The sequence below is a fragment of the Carcharodon carcharias genome, chromosome 16 (genome assembly GCF_017639515.1).
Source record: "Carcharodon carcharias isolate sCarCar2 chromosome 16, sCarCar2.pri, whole genome shotgun sequence".
In the NCBI taxonomy this organism is placed as follows: Eukaryota; Metazoa; Chordata; class Chondrichthyes; order Lamniformes; family Lamnidae; genus Carcharodon; species Carcharodon carcharias.
In genome coordinates this window covers 80310641-80333596 of record NC_054482.1, presented here as the reverse complement: position 1 = coordinate 80333596, position 22956 = coordinate 80310641, and positions in this window count along the sequence as shown.

The window sequence follows — 22956 nt, the reverse complement described above, 5'->3', positions numbered from 1 at the left end:
ATTGAATTTTAAGTTACTTTTAAAAATTATTAGAGTGCCAGTTAGCCATAATGCACAGAAAATTATGTTAATCACCAGTAAAACCTGTTTGTAAGAATACCAATTTAAAAAACTAGCATTCAGTGTGGACATTTATAGATTCCCAATTTTACGGCCCCATTTCAGCGGGGACAGGGCTGTAAAATGCGGTGAACCATTATAAACCCCATTGACTTCAGCGGGAACGTAAAATCCCACTGCTGTAAAATTCCGCCCCCTGTGTATTTTAAACCATAGTGACAAGCAGTGTGACATCTTGCTGACAACGAGCGACTAGTTCTTACTGCTGTAGTGTGACAAATAGCTGCTTTCAGGAAGTGGAAATCACTGACTGTGAAATTTGTTCTCCAGCATAGATAAAATAATAAAAGTTATATTGTAAACTGAGTATTGATGTGTTTGATAGATATTGTAGCTTGAAAGTTTCTCTTTAAGCAAATTGCTTATTTTTATGCTGGTATTAAGTAATATAGGGTCTTAATGACATGTGCTTTCATTCAAAAAGAGTAAGATGTGAGTGAATATAGTAGCAAGTTTGTTAGGAGTAGCTCACCAGTAAAAAAGAATGTGGCTACTTGACAGTATTTGAGACATTTTCAAATGGTGAAAATTATTCAAAACCAACATAATAGAAAAAGTTGTTGCAAATCTGTTTGCAACAAGAGTTCATAGCTTGCAAAATGCAGAATGCTCCAGCAACATGCTGTCCCTTTAATTGTTCTCAATCCTAATTCATTTGATGTGCAACTGCAAAAAAAAGATGCAAGAACAGCTTAATATTATAATAATACTTTAGCCAGGAAGTGGGCATGGTAAGCGAAAGACAGTCTCTGACATGACACAAACTTCATCTCTTATCCCCCGAGCCAGCTGAAACTGCATAAACATTATTTTCGGCAGATAAGTCAACTATGAAGGAAAATAATCTTTGTTTATTGCATTTATGAAAATATGATTTTGTTCACAACACTGTGTTTTATGATCTAAAGGGTAGCTTTCAAACTATAGACAAGTACACTTGAAAATGGGTTATAAGTCAATTTAAATGGAACTACTACCAAACAATTTTACTGGACAGCAGGCCATGTGACTTAGTTTAATATGTAATATAGCCACAAGTCATAATGGATATTTACTATAATGTTTCTGTCCTTCTGATTTCAAAATTAGAAAGATGGTTCTCATGTAACCTGCAACTTTTGATTGTGTTCTTACATTGATTTATAATGGTATTGCGATTGCTTAAACAAAATGTTTAGTAATTTTTGTAATACATATTGGCATTCATAACACATCTTGAGCTGTAATTGTAGCTGTGCTTCCAGTATAATGATAGATTTAAACAGACAATATCCCATTTGTGGTTCTTCCTAGGTTTCACTTAATACATATAGGAGCCTGTACTTTGTATGATGTTCTGTTGGTTCTCATGTAACCTGCAACTTTTGATTGTGTTCTTACATTGATTTATAATGGTATTGCGATTGCTTAAACAAAATGTTTAGTAATTTTTGTAATACATATTGGCATTCATAACACATCTTGAGTTGTAATTGTAGCTGTGCTTCCAGTATAATGATAGATTTAAACAGACAGGTTTAAACAGGTTTCAACAATGCCATACTGCCCTCAGGTACTAAACTACTGGTAATAATAATGGATCTGTATCAAAATAGGAAGAAGAATGATGGTATTGAATGTTAATGCTTGACTATCTACTCTACCCTATCCACTGAATAAAAGAAACGTGCCAACCTACAAAATGCAGACAAGCAGACAAATAACTTCAACAACCCAACACAATCACCCAAAACCGGGAAAAAGGCAATGTAAAACTGAAAACCTGCCCTTAATGAAGGTCACTGATTCAAGATGACTAAATAAGTTTAAACCCTTTTTATTAAGATCTTGTTTTGTGTTCTACGATTACATCTGAAATCCAATTTGTTTCTTTTGTGAAAACTGATGTTCAATGGCTTCATGTATTACATATGAAAGCAATTATTTACAATGGAAGTGCAATGGGACATGAACTGATACTGAAGCTGCAGCAAAAGCAAATAGTCCAACAGTTAATTGGAGGGAAAATGAAGTGAATCAATGTGTAATTTTTACCGTGGCAGATTTGGAAATTGTTGAAAGTGGAAATGAGCTTTGAAGGTCCAATATTTATTTTCTAAGGGTGTTTTGGAAAGCATGTCTTCTCCTGGATATTTTAATTTTTTTACATTTTTATTATTTATTTTCCAGCATTTTGAAGCCATTGGAAAGTTTGGACTTAACAATTAACACAGCAATCTTCACTCAAGTTTCTTCTAATGTATTCCTTCTAACCATCTGACCAAAAAACCATTGTTTTTGTCTTTTTAGGATCCATATTCTAAGCTTCTACATTTTACTTGATCTATGATTCTTTGTAGGGCCTCTTCTGACTCTGCAAGTAGTTCTGTGTCATCTGTGCCCTGCAAGTTTGTTATGTTCCTACCCCCAATTTTTACCCTGGAAGTACATCTGACTCTTTGAAGATTGGAGATTTCAAAAATGTCAAAATTAAAGCAAAAATTTTATTTTCCTTTTCCATCTCATTATTTTCTCTCCCTTACTCAATTCCTCTTTTCCTCTCTTTATTTCTCTTTCTGTACCTGATTTGACTCTAAATCACTCTCCTTCTCTATTGTTCTTCAGCTTCTTTCTCAGTCCTTAAAATTTATTAGGCATTTAATAAATTATTACATTTTAGGCTTATCAGTAACATTGAAGTTCAAGGGATAAAAGGGGAAGAGGCAGCATGGGTACAATTTTACCCAAGGACTAGAAAATAGATATTTGTGGTGCCTTACTCTTTTTCAGACTGGAGAGAGTTTACAATGGAGTTCCCCAAGGGTTCAGTGGACTGTTTTTGACATATACTAATGACTTGGTGATACAGAGCACAGTTTTGAAATTTGTGGATGACACCACACTTGGAAAGTTAGTTAACAGTGAGGAAGATAGTAATAGATTTCAAGTTACATAGATAGACTGATGGAATGGACAGCAGATGAAATTCAACACAGAAAAGTATGTGGTGATATATTTTGATAAGAAAAATGAGGAGACACAATACATGCCAAATGGTCCAATTTTAAAGGAAGTGTAAGAAGAGAGAGACCTGGAGGTGCTTATGCACATGTCGTTGAAGGAGGCAGGACAGGTTAACAAAGCAGTTAATACAGCTTATGAGATCCTGGGCTTTATAAATGGAGGCATAGAATACAAAAGCAAGAAAGCTATGCTAAATCTGTATACACCATTAGTTTGGCCCCACGTGGAATATTGTACCTAATTCTTGGCACCATGCTTTAGGAGGGTCTTGAAGAATTTGGAGAGGTTACAGAAGATATTTATGAGAATGATTCCACAGATGAGGTTATGGGGACAGATTGGAGAAGCTGGGTTATTCTTCTTGGAACAAAGAAGACTAAGAAGAGATTTGATAGAGATGTTTAGAATCATGAATGGCTTAGATAGAGTAAATAAAGAGAAACTGTTTCCAATAACTGAAGGATCTATAACCCTCTGACACAGACTCAAGCAGAAGAATCATAAGTGACACGAGAAGAAGTTGTTTTACACAATGAATGGTTGGGATTTGGAATGATAGAGTGATGGATATGGATTCAATAACAGCCATCAAAAGAAATTGAATAGGGGAGTAGGACTAAGTGAATTACTCTATAAAAGAGCAGGCATAGACTCAGTGGGCTGAATAGCCTCCTGCTTTGCAGTAAAATGCCATAATTCTATGATTGGCTAAAGAGACATAGTATTGGTCCCACCAGTCACTAAGATCTCAGATGCCCCACTGCCCTTGCTTGCCCTTATCAGCTTGTACTCCAGCGAGTTATGGTGCAAAAACATTTCAAGCAGTAGGAAACAGGAATAACTAAGGGAACACATCATGATGTACCCTGCTCCAGCAATGATCAGACCCAATATCTGTTACCCCTTCCCAACCCACTTCTAAGGCCATGTTTCAGTCTTCATGCAACATGTTACAATGTGCTGTCCCCACACCAATCAGTCAACAGCTGTTTGCTATTATTTGCTGCTGAGGTTTATGTTGCCAGGATCCACTTCAGGTTGCTTGATGCCCTGAAAACTCATTGCAACAAACTAATGTCAATAACTTTGCAATTTTCTGATTGGAATGATAAGCCATGCTATATATCTCAAGGTATTCAGAAATAAATGGCACTGACCCATGTCCTTGGTCCTTTGACCTTTTTTAGTCCACATAGATAGAGTCTTCACTCAGATCTGCATCTGCCCTCTAGCAGATTTGTGGAAGTGCTGAGTTGTATGGTATAATTGTACTGGAACTGCTGGGTCTCTCACGATAACAGCATATCTGTGTCCATGCCACATCCTCAATCAGCAATTAGTTCATTAGGGAAGGAGGCCAGTGTCATTCTTGCTTGGTCTTCTATACATGACTCCAGATCCACACTAAGATAGTTGAATTTAATTGCCCTCAGAAATGGCACAGAAAACCACCCAGTTAACCTTTTCAGGTCAATTAGGGATGGGTGATAAATGGTGGCATTGCCAGTGATGCCCACATCCTGAGAATGAATGAAGAAAGGCACCGGCCTCCCTCCTATATCTTATGTAAGTGGCCAATATTCATGTGTGAACTTGAACAGTGAAATTTGACAAATTATCCAAACTCAGGAGGCTTCACAGGTGAGACCAGTCTAGTCCTTACCTGACATCAAAATACGAGCTCCTTCAGGGGTCACTGTGTATTGATCAGGAGCGGAAACCCTGTCAGATATTTCTTCTCCTGACCACGGTACCTCAGTTTAACCTGCTTTTCCCTTTTGCCTCATTGTCTCACTCTTTCCTGTTTGTTATTTCAACTTTTTTTTCTTATCCAGTCTAACATCATTTATTTTTATAGCCTATTTTACTTGAGAAAGTCGCTTTAACAGGTCTTCTTCCTCCAGTTTGTTATCATCCAATTTGGATGTGAGAACAACTGCCAAAAAATGGTTCTTGAGTGAGTTGAAAACCAGCTCCAGAGACTTTTCTTCTGCCAACTGAATTCAATATTTTCAAGTTTGACCTGGATGCTGCTAACAATTGAAGCTGTTTCATAGTTATGATATTATCACTGTGGAGTTGCCCAGTTCCCCTTTACTGCTTCCATCCAAATGATTGTTTTGCTCATAACTCAGCTTTTAGTGTAAACACCACAAAGTCATATTTCCAAAGTTCCATCCCTATGCAACCACAAAAACAAATTAATTGGGGCAAGAGCTCACTAAAGAATATGACCCAGAGACTTGATTGTGCTCACAAATGGTGTTCTCCTGTCCTGCTTTGATTTGTCCATGGGGAATATGATGTATGTGTTCCTCTGGTGTAGAGAGCCTTAGTCATCTCCCTGATATAGTGGCGCACAGCAAACTGCAATATGTAGCAGACTGAAACGATCCTATGGCTAAAAGAGAACTATTCCCTGCACTAAAACTCTCCTCTTTCCTCTTCTCCCAGCCACTCCTGCCCTTTCCTGTCTTCTTCACTGCTTTACCTGCTCCTCCAGCTGCTAAGGCAGACCCACCAATTTTAGACACAAGCTAAGTAGAGTGTCTTCATCCCTTTCAAGGTTTCCATAACTAACAGAACAGTGGTTTGAGTCTCCAAGTTGCTATTTGCCTGACTGAAACTAGTTTAAACAATAGTATCAGCGCAGACAATGAGCCAGGTTCGAAGCCATTGATTTATTTTGCTGCTATGTGACTATGTATCTACATACCTTAAGTGTGACACTTTGTGCAAATCGACAATGTCACTGTTCCAGGTAAAGGGCAAGTGCTACAACACAAATGCAAAATACTGTGGATGCTGAAAATCTGAAATAAAAACAAAAAGTGCTGGATATACTTAACAGGGTCAGACAGCATTTGTGGAGAGAGAAGCAGAGTTCGTATTTCAGGCCGGTGACCTTTCATTAGAACTGGAAAAAGGTAAAAATGTAATAGGTTTTAAGTGAGTGAAAAGTGGGGAGGGTAGGAAAAGAACAAAAGGGAAAGTCTGTGTTAGGGTGGAAGACAGGAGAGATTAAATGATAATTGTCTGTGGTGTAATTGCAGGGGGAGTGGTAACGGGACAAGTAAAGAAACAAAAGATGTGTCTAGACGAGGTGTGAATGGCAGAATGATGAACGGCTGCCATCTAAAAGCAAAAAGAGAATAAGAGAGTGATACCAAAACCAGCAAGAAAGAGGAAACAAAATGGAGAAAGAGATTATTGCCTGAAATTGTTGAACTCAAATTTTAGTCCAGGTTAGCCTAGGCATGTGCTGACTGCCTTTTTATGATGAAATCTAGTGCTTCTTTTTCATTCTGCAGATACTTCAAAGTCCATCATTTATATAGAATTGCTTAGAATTTACAGGGCAGAACTAGGCCATTCAGTCCAAACAATGCCAGTGTTTATGCTCCACATGTGCCTCCTCCCACTCTACTTATTTCATCTCACCCTATCAACATGTCAACATATTCTTTCAAGATAAAAACGTGGTGAATTATATGGTCTTTCTCGCCTACTGATTCCAAAAGATGCACAGTACCTACACCTATTCCTTCCATTTTACTCAGCCTCGGCAGTAAACCACTGTGTGAGAAAGTGGAAATTGCCATTTTAATGATTTAAAAGTAGTAACTGTGTGTAATTACCACCTAGTAATTCCCAAATAGCCTGAGCAGCTGCAGGCAGAGTAATCCTGCCAATTTTTCATTTTCACTGTTAAACCTCTGTGCAAACCTTCTCCTTTTTATACCTTAGAGATGGCCAAAGCCATTAGTATAGGAAGGAACAAAAGCAACAGTACCTCCACAGGAACATTATGAATAAACTCTGACCACAGTCCAGCAGTTCCACTCATGATGCTACTGGTCTGGAATGTCACAATGCTGCAACCAAGAAAGATTTCAGCCTCCGGCTGTTGCTAATTCTTGATTTTCAATTAATGTGCAGCATAAAAATCACACAAGAAATGTGTCCAGTCATCTTCCTTTGTAGTATTTAGGAATGATGAAACATTTTGATACAGCAAATGTTTCCCCTTATCTTTGCTAAGAATCTTCTTCCCTTGGGACATCTTACACAATGATTTATTGACCTTTTCTCCCATTTTCCACTGTAAGAACATCTGTGTGCGTATGCTTTACAAGATTGCCTCTCTACAATTTTGATTCCTATCACTTAAAGACAAGACTACAATTATTCACTGACCACAATGTATCGGTGACCTACCTTGAAAGAATCAGCATAAGAGTGAGTTGAATATCACAGGTTATATAATAATTTTATTAATGTGAATCAGAGACTGTGAACTGTAATACTGGGCTCCAAAGCACTCATAATTTCAGTGGGCGCCACTTTGGTAACAAAAAATTGTATCTACATCATGTGTGTTTATTATTGGCATGGTCTGTGCCGTCTGGGCGAGGTTATTATCATGGGCATTGGGAACGTGTCAAAAGTAGGCAGATTGTGGCATCAGTCATCCAGCTGTGCCATTTTTGACCTTCAGTCTTCAGCTAATGCCCTCTCTTAAACATGCACAGCAGAAGTAACATGTACTGTGGATAAAGGGAAACGGATGTATGTACTGTACATAGATTTTCAGAAGGCATTTGATAAGGTGCCACATCAAAGGTTATTGTGAAAAATAAAAGTTCATGTTGTGGTGGGGGGGAACATATTGGCATGAATAGAAGATTGGCTAGCTAACAGGAAACAGACAGAAGGCATAAATGGGTTATTTTCTGGTTGACAGGACCAACCTGAGTGGTATGCCACAGGGATCAGTGCTGGAGCCCCTCAACTCATTACAATTTACATAAATAATTTGCATGAAGGAACCGATGATAGGGTTGTTAAATTTGTTGATGACACAAAGATAGGTAGGAAAGTAGCAGGCTGGTGCAGAATTAAAAGATCATGACTGCTGTGAAGAGGACATAAGGAGCCTAAAAAAGTATATAGATAGCTTAGGTGAGTGGGCAAAGTCTGGCAAATGGTGTATAATGTGGGAAAATGTGCGATTGTCCATTTTGGCAGGACAAATATAAAAGAAATGTATTATCTAAATGGTACGAGATTAGAGAGCGCTGAGATATAGAGGGATCTGAGTGTCCTAGTGCATGAATCACAAAAGATTAGTATGCAGCAAGTAATCAGCAAAGCTAATAGAATGTTATCGTTTAATGTGAGGGGAATTGAATATAAAAGTAGGGAGGTTATACCACAACCACAAAGGTTACCAGTGAATGTGCAGTTGGTGTGTGACCATGCTCAGCACTTCATGGTAGTGAATGTCCACTATCTTGGCAGCAGTCATGAGCCTTTCATTCTGTGCCAGTCTGCTATTCCCTCAGTATTTGAGCCACCATATTAAAGCAGAGGGTGGCTACTGAGTGACAAGGGTTTAACACTTGACTCATGAATCTGCTGCTCAACCCAACCACATGTGGCCAGCATGCAGAGAATGCAAGCCATGTTGCCACATGAAACATCATAAAGAAGACCATTGGGATGCTAATGTAACTATTCTGCTACCTGGATCACTCTGGAGAAGTCCCCAGAACTGGATCTGCCCTGATTTGTTGTGGCCTGATGTGTCCTCCGCAACCTGGTCACAATGAGGGCACAGCCCTGATCACTAGTGATATGATGAGCAGCTGAGGGGCAGGAGGAGGAGGAGGGGGAAAAAGGAGGAAGAGGAAGGGAGGAGGCAATGAGCACATCCCCTTTTAGGTTGCCTCATTTGACTACAGTTCCACTGAATACAAACCCAAATCCCCATTGTACAACAGTCACACATCTTACTGTCACTCATTCGTGCACCATCACAACATCCTTTGGCCATAATGTTGAAATAAAAGCCAACACAAAACTACCTTTCCAAACCAACTTTATTCAACAAACCATCCGATATTCCATATTTAATTCAATTAATCAATCTTATATCACCTCAGCAAGGGCAGCTGCAGGCTGGGCTGTCAGGCTGACAGGCAATATCGGGGCACTGGTGGAGTGGAGTGGTGGCAGCGCCTGTTATCCTGAATAAGTACAGTACTTCGTGCTCCATAGAGTCACTGCCACTCCCCTGGGTAGGATTGCCTTAGCAATCCTAGTAATCTGCTAGAGCAGAGACTGCCAGATTTCTTAGATCCTGAAAGCCCCTTTGAGAATGGGTATTCAGACTCATGATGGCAGCAGCTGTGAACCTGCATGACAGCAAGTTGGGCTGGCATGTCAACAAGCTGAGATTTTGTGACCTCAGTCTAAGCTTCCACTGCAGCACCTAGATATTGGAGTTTATTCAGAATCATGTAACTTCAATATATGTATACATCAGGACTGGTCTTTTATGCACCACCTTATCCAGTACACATAACTTATCCCCAACCAGTTCAATTAAATGAGTGACTGGATCAGCAGCCCTGCCATGGATCTCTAGAGCCGCTCATGGTTCTGTTCGAATCTATACAATCTAATGTTGCATCTGTGCCTGGTCTCATCATCAAAACTAATGGTTGGAACTGGGTCTCTAGAATTTCATCTCTGCTGACATTGACCAAGCTGTGCCTCTTGAAGACACAGCCACTCATCCTCTGGGGTGGTACTTAATTCAACATATCGCAGTGGGAAACATGGCAGTCGGGCCAACTTAATCGCAGGAGAGGCTGCATGTCAGCCTGAAGGCAGTCAAGAAACCTCCTGCAATTAAGTCAGCGGTGGGAAGGAGTCGACGCAGGAAACAAGCCAATTCACAGCAGAATGTCAATTGGGTTCATTAATGAGTCCGTTGACACCAATTATCCTGGAGGCCACCAAAATTTAGTGATGGTTCAGGAAGTAAATGGGAGTTGTGTGGGTTTCGTGTGCCTCCCAAAGGCCACCAAGTGAATGTTTTCAGGTTCGGCAGTGGCCGACCCAGGGGGCAGTCCCTTGTTGTCAGGAACTCTGTGCCTGATCGAAGGAGCCAGCATTGGGAAGGAAGGAGCCACTGAAAGCCTTCCTGCCCTTGTGTCTGACCCCCTTGCCCGCACTCACCACCACCCCCCCCCCCACCAACCCAACCAGCCCCCTTGATCCAGCAACAATGAAGGAACGATGATTCAGTTCCAAGTCTGGATGGTGTGTTACTTGGAGGGGAGATTACAACTGGTGGTATTCCAATGCATCTACTGCCTTGTTCTTCTGTGTGGTAGAGGTTTTGGGTTTGGAAGGTGCTGTCGAAAGAGATTGGTGAGTTGCCGCAGGGCATCTCATAGATGGTACACACTGCTGCCACTGTGCATCGGTGGTGGAGAAGTAAATGTTTAAGGTGGTAGATGGGGTGCCAATCAAGCGGGTATTTTATCCTGGATGGTAGCTAGCTTCTTGAGTGTTGTCGGAGCTGCACTCATCCAGGCAAATGGAGAGTATTCCACCATACTCCTAATTTGTACTTTGTGGATAAGCTTTGGGGAGTCAGGAGATGAGTTACTCACCTCAGAATTCCCAATCTCTGACCTGCTCTTGTAGCCACAGTATTTATTTGGTTGGTCCAGTTCAGTTTCTGGTCAATGGTAAGTAGGATGTTGATAGTGGGGATTCAGCGATAGTAATACCATTGAGTGTCAAAGGGAGATGGTTGGTTTCTCTCCTGCAGGAGATGGTCATTACCTCGCACTTGTGTGACATGAATGCTACTTGCCACTTATCAGCCCAAGCCTGAATATTATCCAGGTCTTGTTGCCATGGACATGGACTACTTCAGTATCTGTGAATGCTGCTTGCAAGTATTCCAGTCCGACAGAGGCCAAACACCACCTTGCCGAGGGCAACTGCAAGGGCATTTTAACCATGTGCTAGATGTCTGCAGAATCGGCAAATTGTGCTATCAGTCACAGTGAGCATTGTGCAAACATCAGCAAACATTCCCATTTCTGACCTTATGATGGAGGGAAGGTAATTGATGAAGCAACTGAAGATGTTTGGGCCGAGGACACTATCCTGAGGAACTCCTGCGGTGATGCCCTGGGTCTGAGATGACTGACCTCTGACAACCACAACCACCTTTCTTTGTGCTGGGAATGACTTCAACCAGTGGAGAGTGTTTCCCTGAATCCTATTCAATTTTGCTAGGGCTCCTTGATGCCACACTCAGTCAAATGCTGCCTTGATGTCAAGGGTAGTCACTCTCACCTCACCTTTAGTGTCCAGTTGCCCATGTTTGGACCAAGGCCGGAATGAGGTTAGGGCTGAATGGCCCTGGTGGAACCCAAACTGACTGTGAGTGAGCAGGTTATTGCTGAATAACTATTACTTGATAGTACTGTCGGAGACACCTTCAATCACTTTGCTGATGTTTGGAATTAGACTGATGGGGTGATTTTGGCTAGGTTGGATTTGTCCTGCTTTTTGTGGCAGGGCATGCCTGGGTAATTTTCCACATTATTGGGTAGATGCCAGTGTTGTTGCTGTACTGGAACAGCTTGGCTTAGGCATGGCTAGTTCTGGAACACAAGTCTTCAGTACTGTTGCTGAAATGTTGTCAGGGCCCATAGCCTTTGCAGTATCCAGTGCCTTCAGCCGTTTCTTGATATCATGTGGAGTGAATCAAATTGGCTGAAGACTGGCATTTGTGATGCTGGAGGTCTCAGCAGGAGGCCAAGATGGATTATCCAATCACCACTTGTGGTTGAAGATGGTTGCAAATAGTTCAGTCTTGTCTTTTGCACTGACGTGCTGGGCTCTCTCATCATTGAAGATAGAGATATTTGTGGAGACTCTTCCTCTAGTAAATTATTTCATTATCGACCTCAATTCATGACTTCACCAATTGTAACCAACCCCTCCAAGCACACAGCATTTTCACAAACTCAAACAGAGCCTATAGAGAATAACCAGCACCTAAACTGCAAGCTAATGATAATCTCTTTAAATTGCACTGGTTGGGGGTCCTTCCTTCTGCTGAGACCATGGGGAGAATTTTTTCTGTGTTGGATGGGCAGCATTCTTAACAAGTTTAATTGCTTTTTTTCACTGGCCTTAATAGGCTGTTGACAGCTCGGCAGGTGCACAGCTGCCTCCGGGGTGCGCCTGATGAACAAAATATCAAGATGACGCGTGATGATGCCGGGATGCAAGACCGACATCATCGCACGTCATTTTACGCATCAGCATGTCGGGCCTGCCCCCGCATGCCGACCAGAAGATTTAGCCCCACGTTCAAATCTGTGTGTTTAAACAAGGTTGTTACCAGAGCAACAAGTTCCAAAATGGCAGCACTGGCATCAAATTGGCATCACATGTTGACTGATGTCACAAATTTTTCGACTCTGCAGACATCTAGCGCATACTCGTAATGCCCATGCATTTGCCTTCAGCAAGATGGTGTTTGGCCTGTGCCACACCAGAATGCTTGCAAGCAGCACAGATGCCATTCTGGTAGCAAATCAATATCTATAGATAAAAGCAAAATACTGCGGATGCTGGAAATCTGAAACAAAAACAAAAATAGCTGTAAAAACTCAGCAGGTCTGACAGCATCTGCAGAGCGGAATACAGTTAACATTTCGAGTCCGTATGACTCTTCATCAGAGCTAAAGAAAAATAGAAATGAGATGAAACGTAAACTGTTTGAGAGGGGCGGGACAGGTAGAGCTGGATAGAGGGCCAGTGATAGGTGGAGGCAAATGAGATTGCCAAAGATGTCATAGACAAAAGGACAAAGGGGTGTTGACGGTGGTGATATTAGCTAAAGGATGTGTTAATGGTGACATTAAGGGTAGAAAGCAGGACGAGTAAATGACGGATAGCTCCAGTGGGTTGGGGTGGAGGGAAGGGATTGAAATAGGCTAAAAGGTGGAGATAAAACAATAGATGGAAATAAATTAAAAATAATAATAGAAATAGGTGGGGGAAAAATATTTTAAAAATATATAAATTATGAGAAAAAAGGGGGATAGGAAAGGGGATGGGGATGGAGGAGTGAGTTCATGACCTGAAGTTGTTGAACTCAATGTTAAGTCCGGAAGACTGTAAAGTGCCTGGACGGAAGATGAGGTGCTGTTCCTCCAGGTTGCGTTGAGCTTCACTGGAACATTGCAGCAGGCCAAGGACAGATATGAAAGCACTGAAACTACAGATGCTATGGAACTAAATTTTGCAGCCTAGGTTTTTAATTGATGTTTTTTCTTCCTATTGGGATATATGATGCCCAATGCATTAAATATCTCACGCCTAATTACTTTTGACACTATTCACACTTTGCTCAATCAACTGGTGTATTTAAATCAGAGAATACTGTTCAAAATGCCTGTAGGTCCACAGTTGACATGATTCGAACATTTATTTTGTACAAATGCTTCTGGAGATGAGTAACCATTCTCTTTGATGAGGAGTAAGATTTGATTTCAAAAGTCTAACAGTTGGAATATTCACTATAGGCTGATAGGGCTCAGCTGTGTAAACCTCACGTGGACTGAACCAGCAGAGATACATGTTCACTTTTCCAAATCTAAACATGGTTAAAGCAATGCAAAAAGCAGCAGTATGCCTGACAGCTGAACATAGCAGCACATATCTGCAATGAGGTAATTTATCACCAGTATTTGAAAAGGACAAGTTCCAGATTAATGGGAATGACTGGAATCTCAATCCAACTTTTAGTGTATACCCATATTTCAGCACAAATTCATGTTTAATTGAACATTTAATTCAAAAGGTCACAGAGATGGTTGGTATGGTTAATGAGAATGTCACACTAGTGCAGTACGGGATACTCCTCTGAGACCGGACTTAGGGCATATTGTTGAAGTACAGTAGAATGAGTGTTAATGCATTCAACCTTTGTTAAATCTGACATGGGAGTATCTGCTGTTGACATAAAAGCAAAAAAACAGAAAAGTGTTCAAGTTCTAACATTGACATTTCATCATCTTGACAGGCACGAATCCATCAACATAAAAGTTCCCACGCCTTGCTCTGTCAAAAAACTCAGCTAAAAATATTTCTTCAGCAGTACTATGGGGATATATTTTATAATTTAGTGCTCCCTGTATAGGGTTTATGCAACAAGGGTGCATAATGGTGAATCTGGATGTGGATGTCCAAGTACATGATTTGCAGTCTGCACAATTTTTTTTTCATTAAATATGGACTTTCAACCTTGCACAATGATCTCAGAATCACAGAATTGCTACAGCACAGGAGGACATTTGGCCCATCATTTCTGCACCAGTTTTCCATAGGAACAATTCACCTAGTGCAACACCCCTGTCTACTCCTCGTAGCCCTGCACATTTTTCCTTTTCCAAAAACAATGAAATTCCCTCTTGAATGCCTTGATTGACCCTGCTTCCACCACATTCTCAGGGAGTGCACTCCTGATGCTAACCACTTGCTGCGTGAAAAAGTTTTTCTTCATGTCGCCACTACTTCGTTTGCCAATTACATTAGATCTGTGCTCTCTTGTTCTCGATCCTTCCACAAGTGGGAACAGTTTCTTCTTCACTATTTTGTCCAGACCCCTCATGATTTTGAATATCTCTGTCAAATTTCCTCTCAACCCTCCCTGCTCCAAGAAAAACAGCACTTTTCCAATCTATCTAAGTAACTGAAGTTCCTCATCCCTAATACCATTCTCTTGAATCTTTCTGCATCATCTCTAATGCTTTCACATCTTTCGTAAAGTGTGGCACCCAGAACTGAATGCAATACTCCAGTTGAAGCTGAACTAGTGTTTGATGCCCCTACTAATAAAGCCTAGGATGCTGTATGCTTTAATAACCGGACTCTCATCCTGTTCTCCCAGATTCAATGATTTATGCGCGTATATACCCAGATCCGTCTGCTCCTGCGTCCCCTTGAGGATTGTACCCTTTATTCTATATTGTCATTCCTACCAAAATAAATCACTTCACACCTTCACACCTGATAGCCCAAGACACACTCGCATCACATGAAACTGTGCGCCAAGAGAGCTGAAATGTATCCTTATACCTGCAAACCTTAAAGCATTGTAATGGACTTTGTGGAATGGTTAACTAATTGTTCATTGATACTCACATTTTGACTCTACTAATTTATCCTTATCTACAAAAATCTACAAAAAGCATAGAAAGAATATACTGATCACTTGTGGGTGTAGTGGATTTGAGAGTTTGGAACTAGTAGCACTGGCACTTATACGCACAAGCTGTAGAGATTTGGAAAAAATAGTTTCACCGTTCACTACTTAGTTGGATCTGTCCTACCACATCATGAAATCCACAGTATGTCTAGAAGATTTTAACTGAGTTTCTGGATCACAATCTTACGTAAATCCATTAAAGCTTCTAAGAATGTTATTGGGCTTCTACAGATTTATTTAACAGTGTTTTTTTAATAAGATTGAGGAGTAATAAAACTCAGCTCACATATGGTTGACAGATTTTGTTTTTTCCTCCCGAGAATTGCTTCTGTGGCCACAGTAGTTGTGACGTGAATTTTTGATACTCCTGAGCTAATTCCTGTTGCCCAAAAGGTGTGGGTAATATTCAGCCACATAAGTCTATTTGTAGGATAAACGTTCTAACTGAACACCCTTTTTCTCAAAGGCCAGCTGTGAAACCTAACCCTGGCAAAGCTAAACACATATTCTCTTGGTGTTCTTCCTGTCAGGGACATTAAGAACCTGGAAGAGATTTATTTTGACAGCAGAAGTAACTCAGTTGAGCATAATTCTGAATGAGTTACATTTTACTTTTTTAAAAAACCAAAGGTTTGTAAAACCTCTGCTTGAGCTCAGTCACATTTTATTTCAACTGTGCTAAATGAAAATGTGACTTGATTGCTTTGAAAGTATTTCAGACAATGATAAAACAAACAGATGTCTCAAATTCAGTTTATGAAATACTGGCCTGTCTGTCACTGGAATTGGGAGAGGTTGTATGGAGACGAAGGTTAACACAAGCAGATTTTGTAGGACTACCTTATCAATATTACTCTTGACAGTTATATCAATGTTGGTATAATGTAAAAGCTAAAGCTAAGGCACTGGTTCATTTGATCCACTAAGTATTTAACCACCACCCTGATAATAAACAAGAACTATATACGGAAATCTTGTTGCAGAAGATTTTCTGTGAGAAGAACTATATACGATTGGTACAGATGCCGTGACAAGCACTTTAAAGGTTATAATTACAAATATATTTCAATTTGTTCTCAAACAATCCCATGGAAAACAGCATTCTGGCAATCATGATGAACCATATTTTATTGTGTGTGTTCATGGCAAAGCGTAAAAGTTGTGCTAAAAGCTGTAAGTCGAGGCTCACTATATGGCTGGTGTTGGATTTACAATTGAATGAATATATTAATCGGGTGTGATTTGCTATTTGTTAGGAATGTATATCTTGAAAATCCCACACCTAACGCTCTTGATTTTCTGACCACTGAGCTGAAGGAGAAAACTTTACCCCTTTAACCCCCTATTGCACTTACTTCATTCAGTCTTGGCAGTAGGGTATAATGTTATTGTTTTAAGAGTCATATTGTTCTTGTTGACAACTGACATGTTGGCAAATTCTTCTCCTGTGAGAGGTAGATTAAATTTGAGCCCCAATCCTGTCCTCAGCTGACAACCATGCAGGTCAGCTTTCCAACAGGACATCACTTAATAGCAGGAAGAGGAAATCTGGCAAATTTTCCTTTTCTCCCCTAAGTTGGGAACTCTGAAGTGGATTAAAACTCTTTATTGCCTGGCTTTGAAACCTCGCCTGGGCAGACTGCAAAGAGGACAGTTGGGAAGGACAGATTGTATGCTGTATTCCAATGGAATCTATGACCAGAAGACCGAGCAGGCTGTATTAATTATAGATGTGATCCCCCCCATCCAATTTCTCACCCTGCCCTCGACCCAGGTTATTCATAATGGCCAAGCAGTGAAGAAAAAAAACCCATCCCATCGAGATCACTTGTAAGACTGACTTCTATTTCAGCTCCATTTAGCTGAAATAGCACCAAATATGAATCGAAAATGAAGCCATCCTGGTCTCTGCAGCTCAGGACCGTACCATACCACCCATTTTATCAACTGAGTGTTGGTAATTTTTTTAATATTTAGCTTAATTTAAATGTAATGTACTGATGTTTACTGCAATTAACCTTTAGATGTTTTGAAGCATAGAACTGTTTATTTACTTAAAGATCTAAGGACCTGAAAATCAAATGAAACTAGGCTGTCAGTTCAGTGACTGATGTAAACTAGAAATCTTTCTCAGGTCAAGAAGGCCTGGATCCCTGTCTAACAGTAATAGGGCTTCCTTCTAAATTCAATGTAAACAATGCGCAGGTAATTATGGCTACTGTACTCAGTCAGAATCAAATAATCACAGATAGTATAAGTACCGTTTGGTACAATGATATGATTCGTATTAAATAAAGAAAACATCAGTAGTACTCCATACGCACATTCTAAATAGGCCCTTGAAAAATTGTTGGCCAGAATTTTGCACCGGCTGAACAGGCGCGTGATAGACATGAACAGTCACAAAATGTGGCACCTCGCAATATTTCTGTCGGCGAGAGCACGTGCAAGTTGGAACCACACCTGCCGACAGTTAAAGGGCCAATTAAGCCCATTTAAAGCACAGTTGACAGCGATTTTGAGTGGCCCATGTGCTTTTACACTCAGCGCACAGGCCCATCATCCAGGCAGCCTTCATGCTTTTCATTTATTCTACATCCAAGGTGGGATAAAAGGCCCACAGGGTGTCGATAAGGTGAAGAGTTAGGAGCTTTGCTGTATGTTGTCTGGAATTGGTTTAGAGATTTTTTCTGGCATTTCTTTTGGTGTTTTGGAGAACACTCTGATTTTCAAGCATCTGCAGAGGCTTTCTGCAGAAAGGCCCCTTCAGTGCAGAAACCTGTGCAAACATCAGGTTAAACATAGGGTTTTTGTACTCATCTGGAGGGACCTCCTCAGAAGAGGAGGAGAGGTCCAAAAGGGAGAGGAGGCACAATCCCAGAGTCTGCCTTATGGACTGAGAGGCTCAGCCAGATGAGGTGGAAGACCAGCAGGGAGTGCAAGGCTCCATTACCCAGTATGTAGATTGTACAGGCAGTGATCATGCTACCTGGACATGTCAGCTGGGTTCACTGCCACCTCTCCAGGGACACTGTGACTTCTATGTGAAAAATGATTGTCCCTGAAATTGCCTCCAGCTGTGTAGGTAGCCGCCCTATGCCAGTGGCTCTGAAGGTGGCAGTTGCCCTGAAATTTTATACCTCAGGGTCATTCCAGGGGGTAGTGGCAGCTCTACGTGGTGTCTTGTAACCGGCTGCCCATAGCTACATCAAGTTGGCTACAGATGCACTGTCTCGAAAGGTCAGCATCTTCATTCACTTCAGGACCAATGAGGCCAGCCAGGCAGAGCAAGCTAGAGAGGCTTCATTGCAATTGCAGGACTTCCCCAAATTTAGGGAGCCATTGACTGTGCACTTGTGGCCATAAAGGAGTCAGCAGGGGAGCAGGGTACCTTTGTCAATAGAAAGGGCTTCCACTCTCTAAACGTCCAGATTGTGTGTGACCACAGGAGTGAGACACTGCAGGTTTGTGCCAGTTATCCAGGAAGCTGCCATGATGCCTACATCCTGCATCAATCCCAGGTGCTAAGGCTGTTCATTGCACCAGCTCGCTTGGATGGCTGGTTACTGGGGGTCAAAGGCTATCCACTGAAAAGGTGGCTGATGACACCACTGAGACACTCAAGGACTGCAGCCTAAGAGTGCTACAATCTCAGTCACACCTCCACAAGAGCAACCAATGAGAGGACCATAGGCCTACTCAAGATGAGGTTTCATTGCCTGGACTGCTCAGGGGAATCGCTGCAATATCCTCCGGAGCCCATCTCCCTTATTGTTGTTGTCTGCTGCACCCTACACAATCTGGCTCTCTCAAGGTGGGGACTCTTTGGAGGATGAAAACAGCAACGCTGTTTCAGAGGCTGCAGAGGGCGATTCCAGTATTAAGTCTGAGGAGGAGCCTGAAGAGTTCCAGGGTGAGGAGCAAGATCCAGCATTGAGGATGCTTATGGGAGGCAGGGAGACCAGGGAGGCCTTGATTCAGGGGACTTTCAGTTAGAAATTCAAAGCCAGGAGTCAAGGTGATGGAGAGGGAAATGCCATCTAACTGATCAATGCTGATGAGACACTCCTGTCACCCTTCACTCACGTCTCGACCTCTGAATTAAACTTATCAGCCCATTAAATGTGTGACACACGACTCCCAGGAATCTTCCCTAATAATTGCATGAAGCACACTAAGGCCATTAAACGTTATTTAACATTTTAATATTAAAGGCAAAGATATATATGCACCAATGCACACGTGCCAAGGAGAAACTAATCACCCATGAAATCCCTTCTGTGATCATGGTGACTTAAATATCCACTTGCAAGTGCTATGTCTTGGTGCTTCTCCCTCACCGGCAGCTGCATTGGAGGCAGGCTGCTGACTCTGATGCTCCGTCGGTCTTGATGACTTTGGTGGCCGTCCTCTGGTTGTCGGGGCCTGTGTAGGCACTGATGACATGACTAGCGCCATGGCTGGGCACTCCTCCATCGTCTCTGTCTCCCCAAATGTAACAATCACCGGCAGAGGGGCGGAGGAGCTGCTGCCATCGTCAAGAGAACATTTAGAGGAGCCTGCAGACAAGAGCTGCAGGTCATCCACCCACATGAGGTTAGTTTCAACCTCCCTACTCACCATAGATGCACAGGCAGCTAGCAGAGTTACTAGGTGTCTCATCCATCTCTCACACTGGCAGTGACTTGCTGAGGTCACTGCCAATGTATGAGTTCATGGGTCTGAACACAACCCCGGAAACCTCTGATTGAGTTCCTGGAGCTACCTCTCCATGAGAGTCGTCACCCTCCCTATGGAGGAAGCTGTGCGTTCAGAGCTCAGGGTCAAAGCAGTGCTCACGTTCTGCATGGACTCTTCCAACACTGAGACCATGGCATGCAGAATCTCAAGGATCTCTGCCAGATCAGCGCATCCCGCTGGACATCCAGTATCTGCCACCTGTTGGACAACTCCAGAGGCTCCAGCATCTGCCAACCTACATGCCTGTATCTGCGCTGGTGCATGGTGCAGAGGGAGGATTTGATGTGGGTGCATCTGGTTGCTGATCATCCTTGGAGGCAAAGGGAGGGTCATCGCGTCCTTCTGGGGTCATGATTTTTGTTCTATATTTGGGAGGAAGAAAAATGTCAATATCAAACAGCATTACAAATTCATTGCTTCTCAGAATCTGGCTGAACAAAGACTTCTGAATGGATGAGCAACAGGGATTAGTGGATTTCACCTGTCAGTCTTACAGCTACTGCCCTACATCTCTTATACTCTCCCCCAGTCTCTTCTCTGTCCACTGGACTCTCACTCTCCTTCAAGACCCCTGCCTTTCCACGTTCATAGGCCATCTCCAGTACTTGCTGCTCCGCCTGACTTAAGAGAAGTAGGTTTGGGACCCCCATCACCCATCTGTCCTTGCTCATGCACATTGTGACTTCTTCTCTCCTGTGAGGACAAAAGCGCTTTCATTAGACACCTTCTAATGCCAGAACATACCAGCCTCCCCCTGCAGGTTCGGTGCCCATCAGATTGCTGCACTTTGCCCTGACATACATGCCAACCATAGTCCATCAAGGCACAGGGGTATGTGCCACTTTACGCTCTGCATTTCACAAGCGCGAGTACCAACAAATGCTGCCACCCACAAAGACATCTATCCAAAATTCCAACTGGATTCAGTACTCACCCTGGCAGCGTGCAGAAGGTCATTGAATCTCTTGCTGCATAGCATCTAGGTTCTAACTATGACATTATTCCCTCTGTCCAGACCTGCCACCTCCCTCCAAGCCTTCTTTGTCACGTGAGGTGGCCTCCTCTTACTGTTGTGTGGCAGCAAGATGTCGCATTGGGCGCGGACTACTAATCACTCCCTTAGTGCCATCTTTCATGTGCCTATGTCAGTCCTAGTGCTCTTATGCAGTGCTACCCCAGTAACTGCAGTGGTCTGACCTGGCTGGCTGACAGACCATAGCAAGGGCACTGGCAGCATGGCAGGGATGAGAGGATGAATGCAGTTTTCCTGAAAGAGGGCAAAGTTTCAAACCCCATGAAGCCACTGCCACTCCCCAGGGCAGCACCTCAACAATCTTAATAATCTGTTGAAATACAGATTACTGGACTGCTGTGATATCATGCAAGACACACTGTAATCCACATTCAAGATGGCAATAGCCTGAACATGCTTGGCAGCACTCAGATGTTGGGTGGCTGCAGCTTGTGCTGCAATGGAAGCTGCAACATTGCCTAGCAGATGCTGCATCATAATTTGGTCCACAAGAATGCAAATGGAGTTGGCCAACACTCCCATGCTGAAAGGATGGACTCCAAGTACTGCACCGAGTTGATTCTGAACTCCTCCATGGGCCTTGATATTGAACAAACACCAACATTTTGTTCTGTGTATTTATTAGTCTCCTTCCGTAGGCTGCCCCATTGAAGTCTCATCTGAGTCCTCTGCAACAGAGCTTGTGTACAACCCGCCCTCCCGTGAGCTGGTGCATGCACTACCCTTGCCCCCTGATTTACTGCAGGCCCTCATGGTATCTCATCATATGCATATCCTGCCTTTAATCTATCACCCAAATCACGCGCATTTTGAGTATCTGAGTGGTGGCTGCGTGTATGAAATCAAACAACAGCGTGTCTTCATCATCACTGTTTCTTTGCTGTTCCTCCATTCTCTGGCCAAGTTGAAATTCTTGGGAATGTGAAAAGAAAAAGGCACAAAGGTAAATTTGAAAGTAAGTGTTTTCTGATTTACAAGTTGCAGATGTGATAGGGAGTGTGGATTGATGGAGAGGTGGGATATGAGATGGAGAGGTGGGATGTGAGATGGTGGATTAGCTGTTAAATTACTGTTATCTTTGATGGTTTCAGTCCAGCTGCTAGCCACGGCCTCCACAAAGTGCATCCCAATACAGAAACTGTCTTCTTAGAATCAAAGAATTACAAACTTGCTACAGCATAGAAAGAGACAACTTGCCTGTTGTGTCTGTGCCAGCTCTCCAAATGAGCAATTCACTTTGTGCTATTCCTCTGCCTTCTCCTCATAACCCTGCTCATTCTTCGTTTTCAGGTAATAATCCAATTCCCTCTGGAATGCCTTGACTGAACCTGCCTCCGCCATACTCTCAGGCAGTGCATTCCAGATCTTAACTACTCACTGTGTAAAAATGTTTCTTCTCATGTCTCCATTGCTTCTTTTGCCAATTACCATGGGGCCAAGTTGCCAATCTTCCATGGGGGTTAGGACATACAGATGTGCCAGTCTCCCTCCAGTTAAGCCCTGAACCCTCTTGTTGAGTGCTACCTTCTAATCCAAGAGCAAGGGAAATGTGTCATACAATCCGTTTGGCGGATGTGACTGGCATGGTTGGATAGCTAGAAGTGTATGCATTTTGGGAGATAGAATTATGAGACTTGCAGCAGTGGTAAGCGTGTGAGGTTGAGGTGAAGCCATGAATGTTAGGTAAGAGGCCTTATTGAGATAGATTGTTTGTTGATGGGTGATGGGGATGTGGTGACTTAAGCAGTGGTTCAGGGTACTGCTGCAGTTGCTAGTAAATGGCATTTGAGGATGCCATGTGAGTGGTGATTGACCTTGACCACTCACATGAGGTCATTGACCTTCATGTGGCACTGCATCCAGTCCTTGAGGTTTGACTCCAGGCATTGACTTCTATGGCTATCAGCTCTACTATATTCTGCACCTGTGTCGGACGGCCTCTTGGTCCCCAGCGGAAACAAAACAT